The sequence below is a fragment of the Canis lupus genome, chromosome 14 (genome assembly GCF_011100685.1).
Source record: "Canis lupus familiaris isolate Mischka breed German Shepherd chromosome 14, alternate assembly UU_Cfam_GSD_1.0, whole genome shotgun sequence".
Taxonomy (NCBI): domain Eukaryota; kingdom Metazoa; phylum Chordata; class Mammalia; order Carnivora; family Canidae; genus Canis; species Canis lupus.
In genome coordinates this window covers 53,687,787-53,709,571 of record NC_049235.1, presented here as the reverse complement: position 1 = coordinate 53,709,571, position 21,785 = coordinate 53,687,787, and the positions used below count along the sequence as shown (strand labels likewise).

The following is a 21,785-nucleotide window of genomic DNA, read 5'->3' as shown; positions in this document are numbered from 1 at the left end:
GTGGCAAACAGACGGATGCACACCCAATCTAAAGGGACATGATGCTACACGGAAATGTGGGTTTGGAATTCCCAGAGCTTCTTGTTTTCTAGAGCTGGATTTCTGAACATTAAAAAAAAAATTAAAAATTGTAGGGCCAAAGCAACACTTGTATGAAGATTTGGACTGCAAGCCATCAGTTTGCTATATATAACAAATAGTGAAGCTTAGGTTTAGAATGATCCAGTTTAATACTCTATTTTTGTATATTCTTATATATCTTAGTATCTTATATATCTTATTTGATTTGATTACGTATATATCTTACAGAATTTCTCATAAGCAAATTTAAGTACTGCTCCTGAGCACCACCTCTCTGTGGAATGTGTAAACTACCCAGTAAATGATTTTTGACAGTGACAATTATGAAGTGCTAATCTTCATAAATTCTGTTACATTTCATTTTCATATGAAAACATCCATTATTCTCTGCCTCTTTAAATTGTGATAAACTGTACTGTGTAAGCTAACTATACCACATGCTTTCTTCTACTTTTAAATTCTTTATTTTTGTGTGTGTATTTTATAATTATGTCATTTGGTAATATTTATGCTACAAAAACCCCTTTAATTGTCACTAACTCTTCTTTGAACTTCTTATGCATTTTTCTTACCATAAACGAGTAAGTTATTCATGGTCTAAATCTCATTTGATATTCTATGGTCTGCTTTGAAATTTTTTTAAGCTACAATCATCTTTGTCCGGCCATATGGTGTTTGGACACAATTGGGGATTGATCAGTAATTTGTTAACATGCCCTTTCTTAAGAGTTTCCTGTGAAAAATCCTATCTTTGCATATAGGTACTCTTTTTTTTGGAGAAGAGAGAGATTTTTAGTTAACGTTTTAATTTTTACAGAAGGCTGTCAACCTTAAAGTCTGCCTATATGATGTTTAAGGAAGGCAGAGGGTGCATAGTTAATCAAAAACTACATACGGGTGCCTGGTGGCTCAGTCGGTTAAGTATCTGCCTTCTGCTCAGGTCATGATCCCAGGTTCCTGGGATTGAGCCCCGCATTGGGCACTCTGCTAAGCAGGCTTGTTTCCCTCTCCTCCCTGCTCTGCGCTCTCTCTCTCTCTCTCAAATAAATAAAATCTTAAAAAAAAAAAAAAACCTCAGAATAAACGTTCATTGAACTCCAGTACCCTTCATATTTGTGGGGCCTAACTCTCATCTAGAATCTTGTTGAGAGAAGCAATTCATTCATTCTTCCAGAAATCCTGAGATTGTTTCTTAGGAGTCTTCAGAAAACTGCATAAATGGGCCAAGTTATCTGGGTCTGCTGTAAAGTTAGTTTTACTGAGTTGTACTTTGGAATGCTGTCTAGATTCCATCAGGACATATGCAAATAAACAGGCTTAGGTAAGCACGTTCATATCCACTCTAGCCATGACATGGTGGTCAGTGTTTACCATATTACTCAGGAAAAGCCGGTCATAGACAGATGATATAGGAAATATGGCATAACCAAATCTGCAGCCCAAATCTAATGGTCATTGCAGCACTCTGTTATATTTTATTGACCTTCATCTTCTACTTTCTTTTTTTTAAAGATTTATTTATTGATTGATTAATTGATTAGAGAGAGAGAGAGAGAGAGAGAGGCAGAGACACAGGAGGAAGGAGAAGCAGGCTCCATGCCGGGAGCCCGACGTGGGACTCGATCCCGGGACTCCAGGACTGCCACCTGGGCCAAAGGCAGGCGCTAAACTGCTGAGCCACCCAGGGATCCCCCTACTTTCATTTCTAGTATACAAGATTACACCATTTTATTTTATATATCTTTATACATCCCTTTTTTTTTTTTTTTTTACTAATGCATCCCTATAAGCTGTGTGGCAAAATTTGGCCTTAGTGACTACAAGCCAATGAAGTTACTATAAAATCACTGACAATTTCCATCTATTTTTCTTTGATGAATCTAGTACTTTATAACATTTCCAATATATGTTTTCTTACTACTTTTTCTCTAGGCTATGCATTCCCTAAATCTAAACATCAGCTTGTTAAGAGTCTTGGAAAGAAAAAATAACAAGCTACTGCCTATGGATAAAATCCAAGAGACATCATGATGATCTCCTTTCTATCTCTCTAAAAGTATGTTGTTTCTGTTTTGTTTTGTTTTTTACCAAATTTGTGGAGCCACAATATTATAAATTCTGAAATGTGACTATCAGAACTACAGCTTGTAATAAGAAGTCCAATTTTTTTTTTTTTAACAGCAAGAAAGATGTAACGAGGAAATTCCACAATTGTGGCAAGGAAATGGGGTCATTGAATTTAAACTCCTAGAAATTTCAGTAACCCTACTTCCCAAGAAGGCCTCTGGCTTTAAAATGCAAAATTCTTAGGGAAAAAACAACAATAAGAAAGACAGCTTCCTCACTAGACTAAATAGTAAATTGTCAGATGACACAAACTGCCATTTTTACAGAAACATTAACAGGACTGTGATGTGTAGTCACAGTGGTGAGGCTCATTTTATAATTCACCACTGGGTAATGGAGGCCCAGCTGCCAAATCTGGTGAGGTATGAGAAGGACACCTGCTTTAAAACTGAAAGGAAACTCTTTAAGGAAGTTGAGGTGAAATAAATATGACCTAGGAGATTTGAAAAACCAGTTGGCCAACGTAAACCTCTTGTCAAGCCTTGTTTTAACTCACTTTGTATATCAATGGCATTAATCTTGCACCTTTCCCTGTCAAGTTATATATTAAAATATAAGCATTTAATATTGAGAACTCCATGATTGAAAACTTAAGGTGAAATTTAAAAATACAGTTGAAACAGAATATTGGAAGGAAGCAATTCTACTGTGACAGGTCTCTCTGACTTTCAAAATCTTTTACTGTTCTGATAGTGCTCTAATTCATTCTCTCCTTTTCCCCAAACCGCCCCATATCTATTTTTTTTCAACAGCACTATGCCAACAAATTTTCGATTAATTAGTTTACCTTGTCTGTCACCTAAGAAACCACACCAGGATATTCTTAAGAAATGCTGCATTTTATAATAATTTACAAGAACCTTTTCTTGCAATATTTTCATGAACTCTACAAAAGTTTATGACCTTTTTCTGTTTACCCACTGACAATGTTTTGGGTATCTAGAGTTTGTTAACTTTTCTTGAAAGCTTACATCTTAGCCAAAATTCTGTTGTTCAACACACAGTAAAAAATACACTTTTACTGGTTCAAATCTCCTTCATCCTATTAAAAAAAAAAAAAAAAAACTTAAACAAAAGATTAAATCTGATTTCAAACCATTTCCCAACAGCAATCATGTGTATCCCATTGGGAAAAGAAGGAAATTCTTAACAACTTAGAATTGACCCACAGTCGCTGCTTACAATGAAATGACATCAGCATTGGACTGCGTGGTATGTCAGGGTGGAAATGGAATATAATTTCCTCAAGAGAAGAGAATACTTTTTAACCAAATGTCCAATACTCTGGTGAAAAACTTGAAGATTAACATACCTTTTATATGAAACAACTCTATTTGCTCTAATATAGGTGTTTTCAAAGCCCATGTGGATAATATTTTTTATAGGATGAATAAACAAGAGATTGATTGAATAACCGAATGAATGAATAAACAGAACTAGGGAGGAACCTCTTATCTTAGAGGATATCTGGGGTTTAACATATTTATGTGTTCTTATCTATGTTTATATAGCATTTAACTTTTGAAGTTAAATTCATATAAAAATTAACTACCTGTGACAATAAATACTTCTGTTACAGAAGACTGGGAAAACTGTTTCTCTGAGTAATTTTTCTGATAAGGTTAAGTTGCTCACAATCTATTTTAATCATGTTAGATGTAAAATCAAAAAGCACATTTGGGAGAAGAGATAGGGGATATGATTATGTGTGATTAATATTTCCTTATTATACTTTCCTGCATTTTTCAAATATTTCAGCAGTAAGTATGTATTTTGTCATATGAAAACATGCTAAATAACTTAAAATGTTACTGAATAATTCCTATTATAATAGGAAGTTTCTCAGATAAACAAAATGCCCTGATACACATATACTCAGAAATAGCCTGAGGATCCTGAGCCCCAAACAGTCTGGAGATTATTCTGTTCTTCTTCCTCTTGCATCTATCAATTGATTGCTGCCCAGGATTAGCATTCTTTCCCAGGATTCTCCCCACTTATGAACCCTAAATCTAGGTCAGCGTGGCATTCTCAAAGCTAAACCAGCAGAAGTGAAAGAGAAGAAGGACCACAGGGTAGTTGCTACAGCCCTTCCTGGCCCCTGGCCACACTCCCTGGTTCCTTTCACAAAACTGCAGTGGTCCAGGGGGAGCTCTCAGCTCCTGAAGTAGCTGTAAGGACCTATGTGACCTTGGGTGGCCTGAATCTAGTCTTCCTCCCAATTCCAGGATGTCCTGCATTTGGTAAACAAATCCCATGGTTAGTATATTTTTGTGCTTTTTGCTCTTCATTATAAAGTAAGAAAAAAAAAAAAAAACCCTAAAGCTTAAAAAGCTTTACCTCCAGAAAGCAGGGGGGTAAGAGAGAAAGTTTTCTACCTCTTATAATTTTCCTCTTTGCTGTTTGTAGTAAAACCTTTAAGAAACCTTAAAGGACTGTTTGTTATGCCGTGTGTTATGTTCAGGGAAAGCAGCATAAAGGAGAAACCATAAGTAATTACTGTGCACTTGATTAGGGAGGTTAGAAAGCCTTATCTGAAGTAAGAAGACATTGGTTAAAAGAGAAAAAATTCAAAAGGCAACAAGCAATGGCTTGTAAGCACCGATCCTAAACGAGGAACTCTCTCATAGCTAGCAGAGCTAGAGCAGAGAGGCCTACGTTATCCCTTTTTTCTTCTAACGTTTGGGTAAATAGGTTCAATTCTGAGAGAATGAGCAGGAAGCCTAATTTGGACCGCAGGTCTGGCTGAGATCTCCAAACAAGATTTAGCATTAGAAGAGCTGTTATTTGGACCCTCTGACTCCTATGTCTACTCCTCAGTCTGTCTCGTGTTAGAGGTGGAGGCAGGAGTGATTCAAGCCTCATTAGTAGATAAGACAGACTTTTCTCTGCTGTTGAAGAGCTAAACCTTCAGTGGTGTGAAGAAAAGAGTTATCCAACTATTACCTGCACAAGCAGAACTTCAGTCATAATTCAGGCTGAATACCACGAAGACTGTGCGTGCATCTAGTCAAGAGGACCTGACTGAGTCTGGGTAGTCAGGGAAAGCTTTCTGGAGGAAGAGAGGCCCACGCTGCACTCAGAAAGACGAGCTGTAAGGGCTACGGGGAGAGGGTCATTGTCTAGAGAGCACCCTAGACAAAGGAAGCGTTGGGCAAAAGGAGGATGGCACAACTAGTCGCTAGAGAAGTCCATCTGCTGGCTGTGAAAGAAAGTTGAGTAAATGTCAGTGAAGTAGGCAGGGGCTTTCTTCCTCAGGCCCAGGTCAGTGGGACCTCTTTAAATGATTTTAAGTCATAATCAGATTTTTGTTTTTTAAACTAATCAGTAGGCTGCATTGAGGAGAATGTTTCCAAGGGGCATAAAAAAGCTTCTAAAGAGATCATTGCGACAGCCAAGGGACCCCGTGGCTTTCTCAACCTTCGCTAGAACCCTGAAGCTCCAGGAGTCACCTGCCCACTGTCCAGTCAGAGGGAAAGGATATGTCTTTATTCTAACTATATTATGGAGATACGCCCTGGGTTTATGTGGCAGGGGACAGGACCATGTACCTCCAGTAGAATTAATGCCACTAGTTTCTCTCATGCTATCAGCACGGACGCGTGCCCTCAAGTCACGATAGCTAGAATGAACTTTTGAAGGCTAGGTGGAGAAAGCAATCATTCCTTTCTCATTTTTCTTGGACCTATTTTCTATTTATCCCCCCAGATGGCCAAACTCATTCCACTTCTAAGAGGGAGATGCCACTCCTGGCAGCTCTTTATTTCTAACTCTGACCTTTTGTCCAAAGCCCAGACAAAGATTTTCAACATAGTCCTTATACCTATTGCTCACTGGATAATTTTGAAAAGTGTCTCCAACTCCATATTTGTAATACTGCACTTGTTTTCCAGTCCACTTTGAATTTCATATCTATTAATGACTGGAAATCCCAAAGTAATGTCACCATCTATCACTCTTTTAAATATTAACTAAGTGTATCTTCTAAATATCTCAAATTTGTTTTTTTTCTCTTCTGTAATTATTATTATTATTATTATTATTATTATTATTATTATTATTATTATAGTTTAGCCAGTGCTAATGCTTATTTGGGGGCTTAATATGTGTCTGGCACTGGTGTTAAGCACTTTATATTGTCCCTTAATCTGCATGATGATTCTATGCTCTTATTATCCCAATATTCAGAAGTAATTGAGAATTAGGAGAGGTTACATTATTCCCAAACTGATGGATATCAAACACAAGGCCCTTCACAATTTGAGCCTATGTTCCCTTTTCAAGGTCATTTCTCACAATGTATCCAGCTTCTATGAGTTGGGGATAATCAGTCTCATGACCATTTCCTAAATATGCCACAGTCTTCAGTGCCTCTGAAGTAAGTCATTTCTGACTCAATTTTCACAGTCAAACTTAAGTGTTAGCTCCTTTCTGAAATCTTGGGCTTTACTGCACCCCTGTTATCCATCTCCAAAGGTCTTTAGCCACATTTCTATCCGACCACTCACCTCCTGCTGCAATTATTTGTTTTTAAGTATGTCTTCCTCAGGAGAGCTTTAGTCTTCCAGGTGTGAAAAAATATCTGATGAACCCCCCACCCCTACATCTAGAGTCCAGAACCTAGAGCCTAGAAGGTGGTAGGAATTCTGTGACTTTAAACCAAAAGAACAGTGATGGCTAACGTTTATCCTAAGACACTGGGCTACATTCTCGCACATACTGTGCATTAACCTTCACAACAGCCCTATGAAGCAGGTGCAGCTATCTATCACCCCCATTTCACACACAAAGCAGCTGTGTAACAGTCACAGAGATTATAAACTGTCCCTTAACATCCACCTTCCTTTTTCCTCTCATGGAAATAGAATCCTCAATTGTCCAGTGTCTTCTGGCCATCCAGAACAAGACTTCACTTTCAGGCCTCTGATTAGGTAGGCCTTGTGACAAAGACCTAAATCCTGGCTGTATTCATGACAAGGAAGACAATATCTACCTCACGGTGCTTTTCCTTGCCTTTTGGCTGGAAAGAGAATATGGTGATGAGTCATCTTGGACCACATAAAGGAGGGCTACACCAGAAATGGCAGAGCAAGATGAAAAGGTAGTCTGGGCTCCTCAAGACCTCACAGAGCAGGTTCATTTTGATAGATTATTTCCAAAAATAGCTCCAAGAATTCCTCCCATTCTACAAGTCCTTTTGCACTGACTCTGCCATCTCTCTCATCCAAAGGTATTTTTCCTCCCTTTATATCTGGGCTGTAACCTATGTTAGCCAATAGAATGCAACAGAAATGACATTGTGACTTTTGGGCTCGACCTTAAGAGGCCTTGCAGCCTCTGTTGGCACCTTCGTGGAAGCTGGTCCCCACATCAAGAAGCTTGGGCTGGACTACCAAATGAGAGACCACATGAAGAGAGTGAGGTCACATGCAGGAGAATCAAGTGGCTGCAGCTGCAGCCAGCACAAAGGCATGAGACATATCATTTAGCACATCTTGAATGCTCAAGAACCACTTGAGTCAGCTCAGCTGATATGATATGCAGCAGAGATGAGCCTTCTTCACTGAGCCTTGCTCAAATTCCAGACCCTTGAGTCAAGAGCTTTTTTTAAGCCCCTAAAGTTTTGTGGCAGTTTGTCATATAAGAATATAACTAAAACAGCCACTATACCAAGCTGGACTTTTATGAAAAAGGAAACTAATATACTGTAATTAGCCCCTGTTATTTTGTGCCTCTGTGACATGAGTAGACCTTATATTCTGGCTATTCAGTAACTTAACCAAGTTCCTACAGTAAGGGCCTGAAAGAGGATTTGCAGCAAGGCAGATTAGCTACAGAGCCCAGGCTCTAAATCATAGATTTATACTCTCTGGGCGGAAAAGAGCAAAAGAAGAGAAAGAAATACATTTATTTATGAAAAACAATGTATTTTCTTCCAAATAATCAATGACACAGCTTCTGTCATAAGGTTGGAATTACTTTGATATTTATTAATGATAATATATAAACTGACATTATAGGCTTCCTATTTGGCTGATAGGTAAGACCTATACTCTAGTTTCAATCTTCACCAGTATTTTTCTACAAAAATCATACCATCCTAGAAGTCTGCAGTGCCCACTAAGTATACAATATAACTTTCTGCTTAATGTAATAAAAAATGTAACTTATAAACATCTTACCTGCTTTTCCACCTGCTTGGAATGTGCCCCCCCCAATTTCTCTGCAGTTCTTTTTTCACATTTTCATTCAACTAATCTCTATTCTGTGGAAACTCTCCTGAGCAACCCAATCCCTATGGATTCCATAGCACCTGCTACCAGTTCTATGCATCTGGGCAGAAGAGATATAGAAGAAGTTCAGAGTAATACAGGTCTATCTGAAGAAACAAGAAAAACCACAAGATATACAGATATCTTAGTATTCTTAGTGTTTTATGCATTATTTATCCCGAAGCTATTTATGGGCTACTCATTGTGTGATATATTGCCTCAGATGCTACTGAGAATTATAAATAAGGATAAGGTAAAATCACTTCAAACAAGAAGTTACAGTGTGGTAGCGGAGATAAACCATGGTACACAAATAATTACAAGTCAAAATAGTAAATAATGAGTCCCAAAAGAGAAGGCCACTGGAATCTCTTAACTCTACTTGACAAAGTACCATGTATATCTTTTCCCTTCTTATTAAAATATAAGCCTCTTCAAAGAACAAACTTTATCATATGATCTTTGTACTTCACAGCCTTTGGTTGACCATTTTTCTCATTGTAAACATCCAATAAACATTAAGGTATTGTCCTGATTCATTTAAGGAACACAAATAAGCACTTAGGAAATGCTAAGTGGGGACATCTGGGTGGCTCAGTGGTTGAGCATCTGCGTTTGGCACAGGGCGTGATCCCAGGTCTGGATATCAAGTCCTGTATCGGGGTCTCCTTGAGGAGTCTGCTTCTCGCTCTGCCTATGTCTCTGCCTCTCCCTCTGTGTCTCTTATGAATAATAATTTTAAAAATAGTGATTGCCTTAAATCCCACATTATTTTGAACTTCTCTCTCTGAGGGAGAATTAATGAAGTTTTACTTTATTGTGCCTTAAAGCATAATATAACAAATTAATAATATAACAATTTTCAGGAGAATGTCTTAATATTTTTATTAGAAATTTCTGTGACTTATGAAGCTTGAATAGCTGATCACCTTAAATTTATGAACTGCTTGCTCTGAAAATGTTATTTTAACAGTATTTTTTAACATCAAAATTTTCCTGGTAAACAAAAGGGCTATATACTATGTATAATTTTATTTTCTGGACTAATTGTTCTGTTGAGGATTGTGAAATGTTAAATGAAAATAGTGCAATATTACTAATTTAATTGTTGTCTAAACCTAAAATTGTGTATAAGGAAATGTAGATAACATGAAAAAACTGAGGAAAATGGGAAGATGAGTGAATGAGGAGATAACACAGCCTCTTTGAGGCACTGGAGGGGAAGAAATCATGCTTCTACAGTTCTAAGCTTGAACTCTGAGTTGGGCCACTTATATTCCATGCTTTTTTGGGTAAGCCATTTGAACTTTTCTTAACTTCAGTTTTCTCAAATGTAATGGATATAAGAATAATTATCTTATATGGATATTGTAAAACATAAATGAACAAGGTATAAAAACTACCTAGCCCAGTGCCTCACATATGGTAGGCATGCAAGCAAAAGCAACAGTTGGGTACTCTGACAAGTTTAATATATCAATGGTCCACTTTTTTCTTCTGTAAGAAAAGGGGATTGACTTTGACTGGAGCATGCCAGCATATTGAATTCAACAACTTATACATTTCTAGGAGGAGGAGGAGGTGGAAAAACAGGAGGAGGAGGAAAAGCACAAAGAAAGAAAGAAGAAAAAGAAAAGACAGGACAAGACAAAACTAGGAAGAGTGCTAGGATGCCAACTATTATTTTTCCAAGAAAGAGAGATGATGATCAAAAGAACATTCCCTTTGAAATTTTTGTTTTTATCACAAGCCACTTAATCATGGTGGCGTTTATCTACAGATTGTATTTGAGAGCCACTGGATTAAATACTGTTCTGTAGCTCTGTTTTTCTGTAACATTGAATATTGTTTGATTCTGATTCCATGCCAGCATGATACACAGATGTACACAGATTACATGGATAAAACCTTGAATGCCAGTTAAAAAATAAATTCACTTGTAACTGATATATAAAAGAAAGAGTAAAAAAAAAAAAAAGATTTACAAGATCCATATAATTAACTTAAGCATGCTAAGATTATGGATGTCTACTCTTTTCCTTCACAATTTATGACAATTATTTGCTTTCTCTTACCCCCAGTTTTATTGAGAAATATATCACTTTAAAAGTTTAAGAAATACAACATAATGGTTTGATTTATATATTGCAAAAATGATTAGCACAATAGGTTCAGCTAATATCCATTGTCTCATAAAATAAAAAGAAAAAATCCAAGAATTTTCTACCCTGCAAAGTTATCACTCAGAATTGAAGGAGAAATTAAGAGTTTTCCAGATATGCAAAACTACAGGGTTAATTACCACTAAACTGGCCTTATAAGAGAGTTAAAGGGACTTATTTAAATTGAAAATAATGGTACTAATTAATATCAAGAAAATATATGAACATAAAAATTTTACTGGAAAAGGTAAATATATAGCAAAGATATTGGATCAATTACTTATAAAGGAGCTATGAAGGCTGAACAATAAAAGTTGTAAAGTTAACTAAAACTAAAATGGTTAGTTAAGAGCTGCATAAAATAAAAAGATGCAAAATGTGACATCAAAAATATGAAAGTGAGGGGATCCCTGGGTGGCTCAACAGATTAACACCTACCTTTGGCCCAAGCATAATCCTGGAGTCCCAGGATTGAGTCCCACATCAGGCTCCCTGTGTGGAGCCTGCTTCTCCCTCTGCCTGTGTCTCTGCCTCTCTCTCTCTCTCTCTCTCTCTCTCTCTCTCATAAACAAATAAAATCTTAAAAAAAATATATATATATATATATGAGGAAGAGAGTGTTAAAATGTAATTTTTGTTCAAATTTAAGTTCCTATCAACTAAAACTAACCATTATATACATAGGAAGTTATATATGAATCTTACAGTAAACATTAAGCAAAAACTTATAGTAAGTGCAAAAGAAAATGAGAAAGATATGTAAATATAATGCTGAAGAAAGCTATCACACCATAAGGGAAGAAGAAGAAATTAACAGAGAAAATGTTCAGAAACAGCCAGAAAATAACAAAATGTCAATGAGTACATACCTACCAATTATTACTTTAAATATAACTGTGCTAAATTCTCTAATTAAAAGACACAGGGTGGCTAAAAAAAAAATCCATCTTTAGGTTATATACAAAGGATTCACTGCAGACATAAGGACAAAAATTGTAAGTAAAGAAATGGAGAAAAATATTCCATGCAAATGAAAATGCAAAGAAAGCTGGCATAGCTATACTAATATTAGCAAACGACTTAATAAAAAGGCTATAATAAAAGACATAATGATAAAGGGGTCAATCCAACAAGAAGACATAATATTTATAAATATCTATGCACCCAACATAGATGCACCAAAATATATAAAGCAAATATTAATGGACATAAAGGGAGAAACTGATAGAAATATAATAATAGTAGAGGACTTCATCACCCTACTTACAACATTGGATAATCATCCATACAGAAAACAAGGTAATATTAGCTTTACGCAATTCATTAAACCAGATGGACTTATTAGATATATATAGAACATCCATCCAAAAGTGGAAGCATTCCGAGTCTTCTTAAATACACATGGAACATCTTCTAAAACAGATCACCTATTAGGCCACAAAACAAGTCTTGCTTCAATTCAAGAAGATCAGAATCACATCAAGCATCTTTTCTGACTGTATGGTATGAAATTAGAAGTCAATTACAAGGAAAAAAAACTGGAGAACACACAAAAGTGTGGAAATTAAACAACATGATACTGAACAACCAATGGATCACTGAAGAAATCATGGGGGGGGAAAAAGCTAGCAACAAATGAGTACAGAAATACAACATACTGAAATCTATGGAATACATCAAAAGCAGGTCGAAGAAGGAAGTGAAGAGCAATATAGGTATACCACAAGAAAGAAGAAAAATCACAATCTAACTTATAACACAAAGGAACTAAAAAAGAAGAAAAAATAAAGCCCAAAGTTAGCTGAAGGAAGGAAATAACAAAAATCAGAAAGGAAAAAAATGAAATAAAGACTAAGCAAACAACAGAAAAGATCAATGAAACTAAGAGTTGGTTCTTTGAACAGGTAAAAAAAATTGACAAGCCTTTAGAGTTAGACTAAACGAGAAAAAGAGTGAGGGCTTGGGTGACTGGGTGGCTGAGTCATCTAAGTATCTGCCTTCAGTTCAGGTCATGATCCCAGTGTCCTGAGATTGAGTCCCACATTGGGCTCCCTGCTCACTGAAGAGCCTGCTTCTCCTTGCTCCTATGCCCCACCTCCCACTCATGCTCACTCTCTTTCTCTATCTCCTGCTCTATCTCAAATAAGTAAGTAAAATCTTTAAAGAGAGAGAGGGCTCAAATAAATAAAAAATAGAAATGAAAGAGAAGTTACAAATGATACCACAGAAATACAAAAAATCATAAGAAACTACTACAAATAATTATATAACAACACTTTGGGCAAATTAGAAGAAATGAATAAATTCCTACAAATACACAGTCTTCCAAGTCTGAATCATGAAGAAAATCCGAATAGATCAATTTCCAGTAAAAAGATTGAATCAGTAATTCTAAACAAAATTCTAAAACTAGACAGTTTCATTGGTGAATTCTACCAAATGTTCAAAGAAGACTTCATATCTATCCTTCTAAAATATTCAAAAAGTTAAAGAGGAAGGATTATTCCAAACTCATTTTATCTGACCAGCATTACCCTGATCCTGATACCAAAACTAGATAAGAATATCACAAAAACAGAGAGAGGGAGAGAGAGAAAGAGAAGAAAATTATAGGCCAATATCCTTAATGAACACAGATGCAAAAATTATCAAACATACTAGCAAATTGAATTTAATAATACAATACAGAAAAGAATCATATACCATGATCAAATGGGATTTATTGCAAGGATGCAGGACAGTTTAATATCCACAAGTCAATCAACATGATACACCACAAAAACAAAATAAAGGATAAAAATCATAATAGCATCTCAACAGAAGCAGAAAAAACAAAAGTCAAAACCAATTTATGATAAAAAATTCTCAATAAGGTGGGTACAGAGAGAACCTAACCTCAACATAATAAAGGCCATATATGACAAACCCACATCTAACATCCCACTCAATGGTGGAAAATGGAAAGTTTTTCTTCTAAAATTAGGAACAAGACAATAATACCTACTATCATCACTTTTATTTAACATAGTCTTGGAAGTCATAGCCACAGCATTAAGGCAAGAAAAAGAAATAAAAAGCATCCAAGTTGAAAAGGAAGAAGTAAATATATCACTATTTGCAGATGACATACTATGTATAAAAAAACCTTACTTGAAACCAATATCGCACTATTGGCACTATTGACTGCCTACTATTAAAAAAAATTTTTTTTTGAAGGAAAAAAAGAAACCGTTAAAGTCTCCACCAAAAAAAACATATTAGAATAAACACATTCAATAAAATGACAAGAAACAAAATCAATATGCAAAATATGTGAAATTTCTATACACTAATAACAAACTATCAGGAGAAATTAAGAAAACAATGCCATTTACTATTGCATCAAAAAGAATAAAATACTGAGGAATAAACTTAGCCAAGAAGGTTTAAGACCTGTACTCTGAAAACTATTAGGCCCTGATGGAAGAAACTGAAGACACGAATAAATGGAGAGATATCCTGTGCTATGATTTGTAAAAATTTATATCAAAACCAAAATAATCTACAAATTCAATACAATTCCTACCAGAATTCCAAAGACCTTATTCACAGAACTAGAACAAAGAATTCTGAAATGTGTAGGGAACTACTAAAGATCCTGAAAAGACAAAGCAGTCTTGAAAAGAACAAAGCCAAAAGTATCACACTGTCAGATTTCAAACTATACCACAAAGCTATAAGTACTCAAAACAGTATGGTATTAAAATAATAGACATGTAAATCAGTGGAAAAGAACTGAGGGCCCAGGAATAAACCCACATGTATAGAGACAATTAATTTATGATAACAGAAGCAAGAATACACAACAGTTGTTTTAATAAATAGTGCTGGGAAAATTGGACAGCTACATGCAAAAAAATGAAACTAGACCACTGTCCTAGATTGGGCATAAAAATTAACTCAAATAGATTAAACACTTGAATGGACGACCCTAGACCATAAAATTTCTAGAAAAAACATCAATCTTAGTGATATGTAGTGAGTCTGACTCCAAAGGCAAGAGAAACAGTAACAAAAATTAACAAATGGGACTCTCTCAAACTAAAAAGCTTCTGCACAGTGAAGTAAACTATCATCAGAATAAAAGGCAATCTACTGACTGGGAAAAGATATTTACAAATCATATATTCAATAAAAGGTTAATAGCCAAAATATATAAAGAACTTATACAACTGAAGAATTAAAAAAATCTTTTAAATGGGCAGAGAGTCTGAACAGACATTTTTTCCAAAGAAGAGGTAGACATGGCCAATAGGCTGTGAAAAGATATTCATTGCTAATTATTAGGGAAATGCAAATCAAAACTACAATGGAATATCACTTTGTACCTGTTATAATGGCTATTATCATTCTAATAATAAAAAAAAAGCAAGAAATAACAAATGTTGGAGAGGATGTGGAGAGAATGTATACATACACGATTGGTGGGCAAGCAAATTGGTGCATCCACTATGGAAAACAGTATGAAGAGTCCTGAAAAAATTAAGAATAGACTTACCATATGATCTAGTTATTCCATTTCTGGGTATTTAAGCAAAGAATATGAAAACACTAATTCAAAAAGATACATGCACCCTTATGGTCATTGAAGCATTATTTACAATAGCTAAGATATGGAAACAACTTAAGCATCCATTGATGGGTGAATAGATAAAGAGAATATATTATATACAATGGACTGCTACTCAGCCATAAAGAACAAAATCTTTCCATTTATGACAACATCGATGAACCTTGAGAATATTATGCTACGTGAAATAAGACAGCGGAAGACAACATATGATTTCACTTGTATGCAGAATCTAAAACAAACAAAAGAGTATCAAAAACTCACAGATACAGAGAGCAGGTTGATGATTATCAGAGAAGAAAGGGGTCGGAGAGTGGGTGAAATGAGTGGAGGTAATCAATAGCACGGTATTGAATGGTAACTAGTCTTCTGATGGTAATCACTTTGTAGTGTATACAGATGTCAAATTATAATGTTATATATCTGAAATTTATAGAATGGTATATACCAATTTTACCTCAATGAAAATAAACACATTTAAAAAAAGGAAAACAATGTTTCCTTGTGATGAGAACTCTTAGAATTTACTTTCATTATTTGCTTTTTGAGAGCAAATCAACCTTATTTTATTTATACATGGAAAAAAAGCTAGTAAGAGTAATGATGGACTTTGGAATTGGATGGAATTGGCTAATTCTAGTCACTAATTTTGTGAGAAGTTGCCCCAGAACTTCTCAGAGCATCTATATTCTTTTTATTTTTTTAATTTCTTTTGGTAATCTCTACACCTATGAGGCTTGAACTCAAGACCCTGAGATTAAGAGTCACATGCTCTTCTGAATGAACCAACCAGTCTGTATCTGAATTCTTTGGGGGAAACTGACCACAAATATCTCAAGGGCCACTGTGTAAATGAAATATACCTGCATAGAGTATATTGGTAATATTTAAAGTATTTAAAAAGGGCATCTGGGTGGCTCACTTGATTAAGTGTCTCTTGATTACAGTTCAGGTCATGAGCTCAGGGTCTTGAGATAAGGCCCTGCATTGGGTGCCACACTTGAGAGTTTGCTCAAGATTCTCTCCCCCTGCCCTTCCCCCTGCTTGCTCGCTCTCTCTAAAAATAACTAAGTAAACTTTAAAAAATATATTTAAAATAGTATTTAAAACTGCATGGCTTTCCCCACTTTTTCTCTTCCCAGTTTGTCCAGTGATGTTCTCTTTACACTTGTGGCACCAGTTTAATTATTAATAGCACCATTTTTCAAATACATAAGGGTACATATAAGTTTGGATGAAAATTTATGTAGTCATCTCATTATGTATTCTTTTGGCACTTCCCTTCATCCTTTGGCCACAGCTTTTCAAGAAGTTGTGTAAAAAAATATAAGGGTTTAGTGAGTACATCACATTTGTGAGAGTAGAGAACAGGACAGTATAGCTACGTTGCCTGGGGAACATATCCTTCCTCTACTATTTATATCCTTCATCTACTGTTTACTAGTTGTATTACCATGGTCAAGCTGTGGAATCTTTTTGACTGTTTGTCTTTTATCCCTCATCTAAATTGGTGACATGAAGATGAAAGGAGATAATGAAGCACTTAGTAGAATATATGATATACAGTAAATCTCACTATGTAATTGTTATTCTTATTTTAAAACAAGTATTTGATACACTCATGGGAAAAGTGTGCCTTCACACATTTCTGGTGGACATTTGTATGCATATAAAAATACTAAAATTGGGGGATCCCTGGGTGGCTCAGCGGGGTTTGGCGCCTGCCTTTGGCCCAGGGCACGATCCTGGAGTCTCGGGATTGAGTCCTGCATTGGGCTCCCGGCATGGAGTCTGCTTCTCCCTCTGCCTATGTCTCTACCTCTCTCTCTCTCTCTCTCTCTCTCTCGGTCTCATAAATAAATAAATAAATAAATCTTTAAAAAAACCCAAAAATTAATGAATAACTTTGATTCCCCCCCCCAAAAAAAAAACTCTTCAAGAATTTTATGAAGGAAATAATCATAGACACAGTCAATTCTCTACACAGGAACGTTATCTCAGTGTGGTTTTCTTTTCCAACATTGTTTTATAGCTTTGTTTACATACCTCTGTTTATTCCTATCAAACTACATATCAAGGCTACAGTTTTCTGAGTTTCAACATATGTCTATATAGACAGTTCCCAACTTATGATGGTTCGACTTAATGATTTTCAACTTTATGATAGGGCAAAAGTGATATGCATTCAGTAGAAACTATACTTCAAATTTTGTATTTTGATCTTTTCCCAGGCTGTGATATGCAGTTCGATAATTATTTTCTCGTGATGACAGGTAGCAGCAGTGAGCCACAGCCACAGGATCGCAAGGGTAAACAATACACTCAAAACAGTTCTGTACCCATAAATCATTCTGTTTCTCACTTTCGGTACAGTAGTCAATAAATTACATGAGATATTCAACACTATTATATAATAGGTTTTTTGTTAGATAATTTTGCCCAACTGTAGGCTAAAGTAAGTGTTCTGAGCATGCTGAAGGTAAGCTAGGCTAAGGAATAATGCTCAGTAGCTTAGGTGTAATAAATGCATTTTAACCTAGAATATTTTCAATTTACGATGGGCTTGTTGGGATGTAACCCCAACATAATTCAAGGAAGGTATGAACTTCTGAAACTAATGACACAATCAAGCTAATGAATATCCATCACCCCTGAAGGTTTCCACTTGTCCCTCGTTCATTCCTTTCTTTTCTCCCCTTTTTGTCTTCAGACAAGCCTCCATGCAGTAATAGTAAAAGAATGGAACATCTAAAAGTCAATACGGAGTACTATATAAGCAAATTTGCATTTGTATTGGGTGGTGATACATCATGGTGGTTCAAGGTATGCACGTGGGAGTCAGGCCCTTCATGTCAAATCTTTCCTCTGTTAGTACCTGTTTCACCTTCGTAAGTATCCATCTTTCTGAATCTCAATATTCTATATTGCTAAAACAGAAATAATGCCTACCTCAGAAAATAAATAAAGTATTTGTTTAGGACTTAATAGAGAATTCATTTTGGCATCCATTTAGGATACAATATATGATAGTAACTGTTGGATACCAAGAAGAAAATGAGGTATAGAATATTTAAAGAGTTTGGAAAAATGCTCGAAATTAGATGACAAAAGCTAGTTAATCAATTATTTAGAGAACCACAATATTTTAATTTTTAAAAACTATAAATACATAGATTCAAAGAATACTCTTTTTAACAATACGTGAACAGTAGATATTACCAATGATTTCTATTTTCTTTTTTTTTTTCAGTATTTGTTTCACAATAAATATATTCTCACTTTGGTAATTAGATAAAAACACTGGCATTTTATATTTTAAAAACTGAGGGGGACTGGGTGGCTCAGTCAGTGAAGCATCTGCCTTTGGCTCAGGTCATGATCCCAGGGTCCTGGGATGGATCCTGGGTCTGGCTTCCTGCTCTGTTTCTTCCTCTCCCTCTGCCCCTTCCCTGTTCCTGCTCTCTCTCTCAAATAAATATTTTTAAAAGAGTGTGGATTTTATTCATTCATTTGGTACTCACATGTTAATTTAGTACTTACTACATACTAGACCTGGGGCACTGGGGTTAGAAATGACAAAATATTTACTCTCCGAAGAAAAAAGCCACTTACACTATGGTAACTTTTACTTATGAGAAATTATGTGGCAGGTTGTGGGTTGTAACAAATAGAACTCTAGAAGCAAGGTTTATTTTTCCACTTCTAAAAACATATATCCTTTGCATCAAGTATAATTTATCTGCATATGTTTCTTTTACTTCTTAAAATAATTTAATTTATTTTTATTCTACATTTATGGTAGTAAATGTTACAATAACATCCCTGTCTATATCATCTACCTTAAATTAGAAGTACTAAGTGGATAAGAAGTATCTCTAACACTCTTTTGTTTCGTATCATAAACAGCTGGTAATCTAATGACACTTCCTGAGAACAATTCCAGAATAGAGAATCTCAAGCTTGTATTTTAGGTTGGCTATATAATAAGCTAGGATTCTTCTGAAGTAATGTAAGACAGTCAATTCTTTTTTTTTTTTTAATTTTTATTTATTTATGATAGTCACAGAGAGAGAGAGAGAGGCTCAGAGACACAGGCAGAGGGAGAAGCAGGCTCCATGCACCGGGAGCCCGATGTGGGATTCGATCCCGGGTCTCCAGGATCGCGCCCTGGGCCAAAGGCAGGCGCCAAACCGCTGCGCCACCCAGGGATCTCAGACAGTCAATTCTTACACTTAATTATTTCACTAAAATAAAAAACCATTTCTAAATATGCAAATTCTTTGGTTTAAAAATCCATTCTATTTAAGATAAAAATTACTCTTGGCCATAGGATTTAACAAATATGTACATTGATTAGACATAAAAGCAATGAAAATGAAATTAATGTGAAGGAACCTGAAACATTTAAAGGGACCACATATTTAGAGTATCATTATTAACAAAACAAGTATCTTTCCTTTTATAAAAAAAAAAATCTAGGGGATCCCTGGGTGGCTCAGTGGTTTGGCGCCTGCCTTTGGCCCAGGGCACGATCCTGGAGTCCCAGGATTGAGTCCCGCTTCGGGCTCCCTGCATAGAGCCTGCTTCTCCCTCCTCCTGTCTCTCTCTCTCTCTCTCTCTCCTAAATAAATAAATAAATATTTTTAAAAAATCTAATATAAATCCAAGCTTGTTATTAACTAGTTCAAACACAAGGGAACTCAAGGGAACACAAGAGTTACTGTATATGAGCCTCTTATGCTCCCATCTTGTTTTCCCAATGATCCAGTTAGAATGTCTAAGTTCTCTTGCTTTATATGTTATGGCACATTGCTAATGCCTGACAACAAGCAGCACTTTGCCAGGCTCAGACACCATGTTGATATGCTAATGATCCATAATGAGGCCACCAGACATCAATTACATAAATGAGACTAGGAACAGGGCCAACACAGGTACAGTCTACTAATTTGTTCATCTCTTTGGCCAAAAGCCAACTGCATGACAAGTGAATGCCCCTAAAGCCACTGGGGCACGACTCCTTTGCTTCAGAGAAGGATTGGACATTGCATACCTGTGTGATCCCTATCTGTCTAAGGATACTTTAATGAACCATACAAGTACACCTAATGAGAATACATCTAAAGGGTCAGTAGATTCACATACTAGGAAGAGTACAGGGTAATAAAGAAAAGTCAAAAGTAGAAAAATCAGTCTGAGACTGACATAAAACTTAATCAAATTTCTATAGCGCAAAGTGGGAATGATACAAAACACAACATCATTCTTTCCAATAGTTTGAATTTAGAACAAGTACAACTCAATCTCATTAATAGATCTAGTATAATTGGTTTTAATCAGAATATTAAACACTTTTTCTTTATTCTCATAATGTGTGATATACTGACAACCTCAAGCCAAATGTTTTTCTTTTTTTTTTTTTTCCAAATGTTTTTCATTAGGATACACCTTTGAGTTTTTAATAGAAATGAGAAGAGAAATAGAATTCTTTGACTATGATTTTTTGGCAAACATAGAGACAATTAATGAATGACACGGAAGAGAAGCAATTAACAGCATAATGAAAGTAATCTATATGTGTGTATATCTATCTATATGTATATATAGATACACACACACACATGTAATACTATTTAATGCACTTACAATCCTTTGGAAATCAGTTGACAGAGATTTAAATAAAAGGATGCAAAATTTCTATATATCAGAACCATATGGATAAAAACTATTCTGATAAGTTTTTGTTATAACTTAGTAACTATTAAAATAGCTTATTGATTATTTTGGCTATTATGGCAGTCATTAAGGACAGAGACATTATACAAAGCATCAAGCTGTCTATCCGGGCCTTTGTGTTCTGTTTCTGGCAGTGCACAAGCCAGACTAGCCTACTGTCAGCAGAAAGGGGAAAATAAGAAGGTGCTAGTAAACATGGTTTCAGCTGTCAGTGCTGCAGAAATGTTCAGTTCAGGGGCAAACTGTAGTGCCTGGGGGAGCCTAACAACAACAGATTTCAGATTAGATAAACAGCAGGAGAAAAATCCTAGATGGGTGTAGGTAGCTTCACAAGAGGCAGGGATTAAGGAAGGAGAATACTCAAAGTTTACAAAGTCAATAGAGCTTTTCATCTCACTAATCATTCTTTGGTTTATAGTTCTGTCTTCAGATCTGACTCTTGTTAATGCTTTCCTGACTCTAACCTTAGCACTTCTCAACTATGGTTCAGATACTTCTTCTGACTCAGGTGCTGACCCACATCCTTGTTCAGCCCCCATCCCAAGTCCTCTAGCGCCCTATGACTTCCTTTTTCAACACATGGTGGATCTGGTTTCTACTTGTAAACTGTGCTCTCAACACAGGACTCCATCTTCATGGGACTTCTTAGTCTCTGCTGCTTTCAAAGGATGATTTTTTTTTTTTTTTTCTTAGAGAAACTCTTAAGTTCCCAGACTTCTGCATTCAATGAAGTCATTTCATACGTGGCTCAGGTGAAACAGAGTAAGTAGTGTTTTCTTAGCCTGCTGGTCAAAAGTA

General features: G+C 35.7%; 1 protein-coding gene across 10 annotated transcripts in view; it reads right to left on the bottom strand.

Annotated features, from left to right (window-relative positions):
* FOXP2 (forkhead box P2) overlaps window positions 1-21,785 on the bottom strand; it is a 555,335-nt gene that overhangs the window by 285,576 nt on the left and 247,974 nt on the right. The window contains exon 4 of one of the 10 annotated variants that reach the window (XM_038557405.1): window positions 15,099-15,154. The exons of the other annotated variants lie outside the window; for them this stretch is intronic. The gene's annotated coding sequence lies outside the window, so the exon portion shown is untranslated. The remainder of the gene's footprint in view (window positions 1-15,098; window positions 15,155-21,785) is intronic. 10 annotated transcript variants of the gene reach the window in all.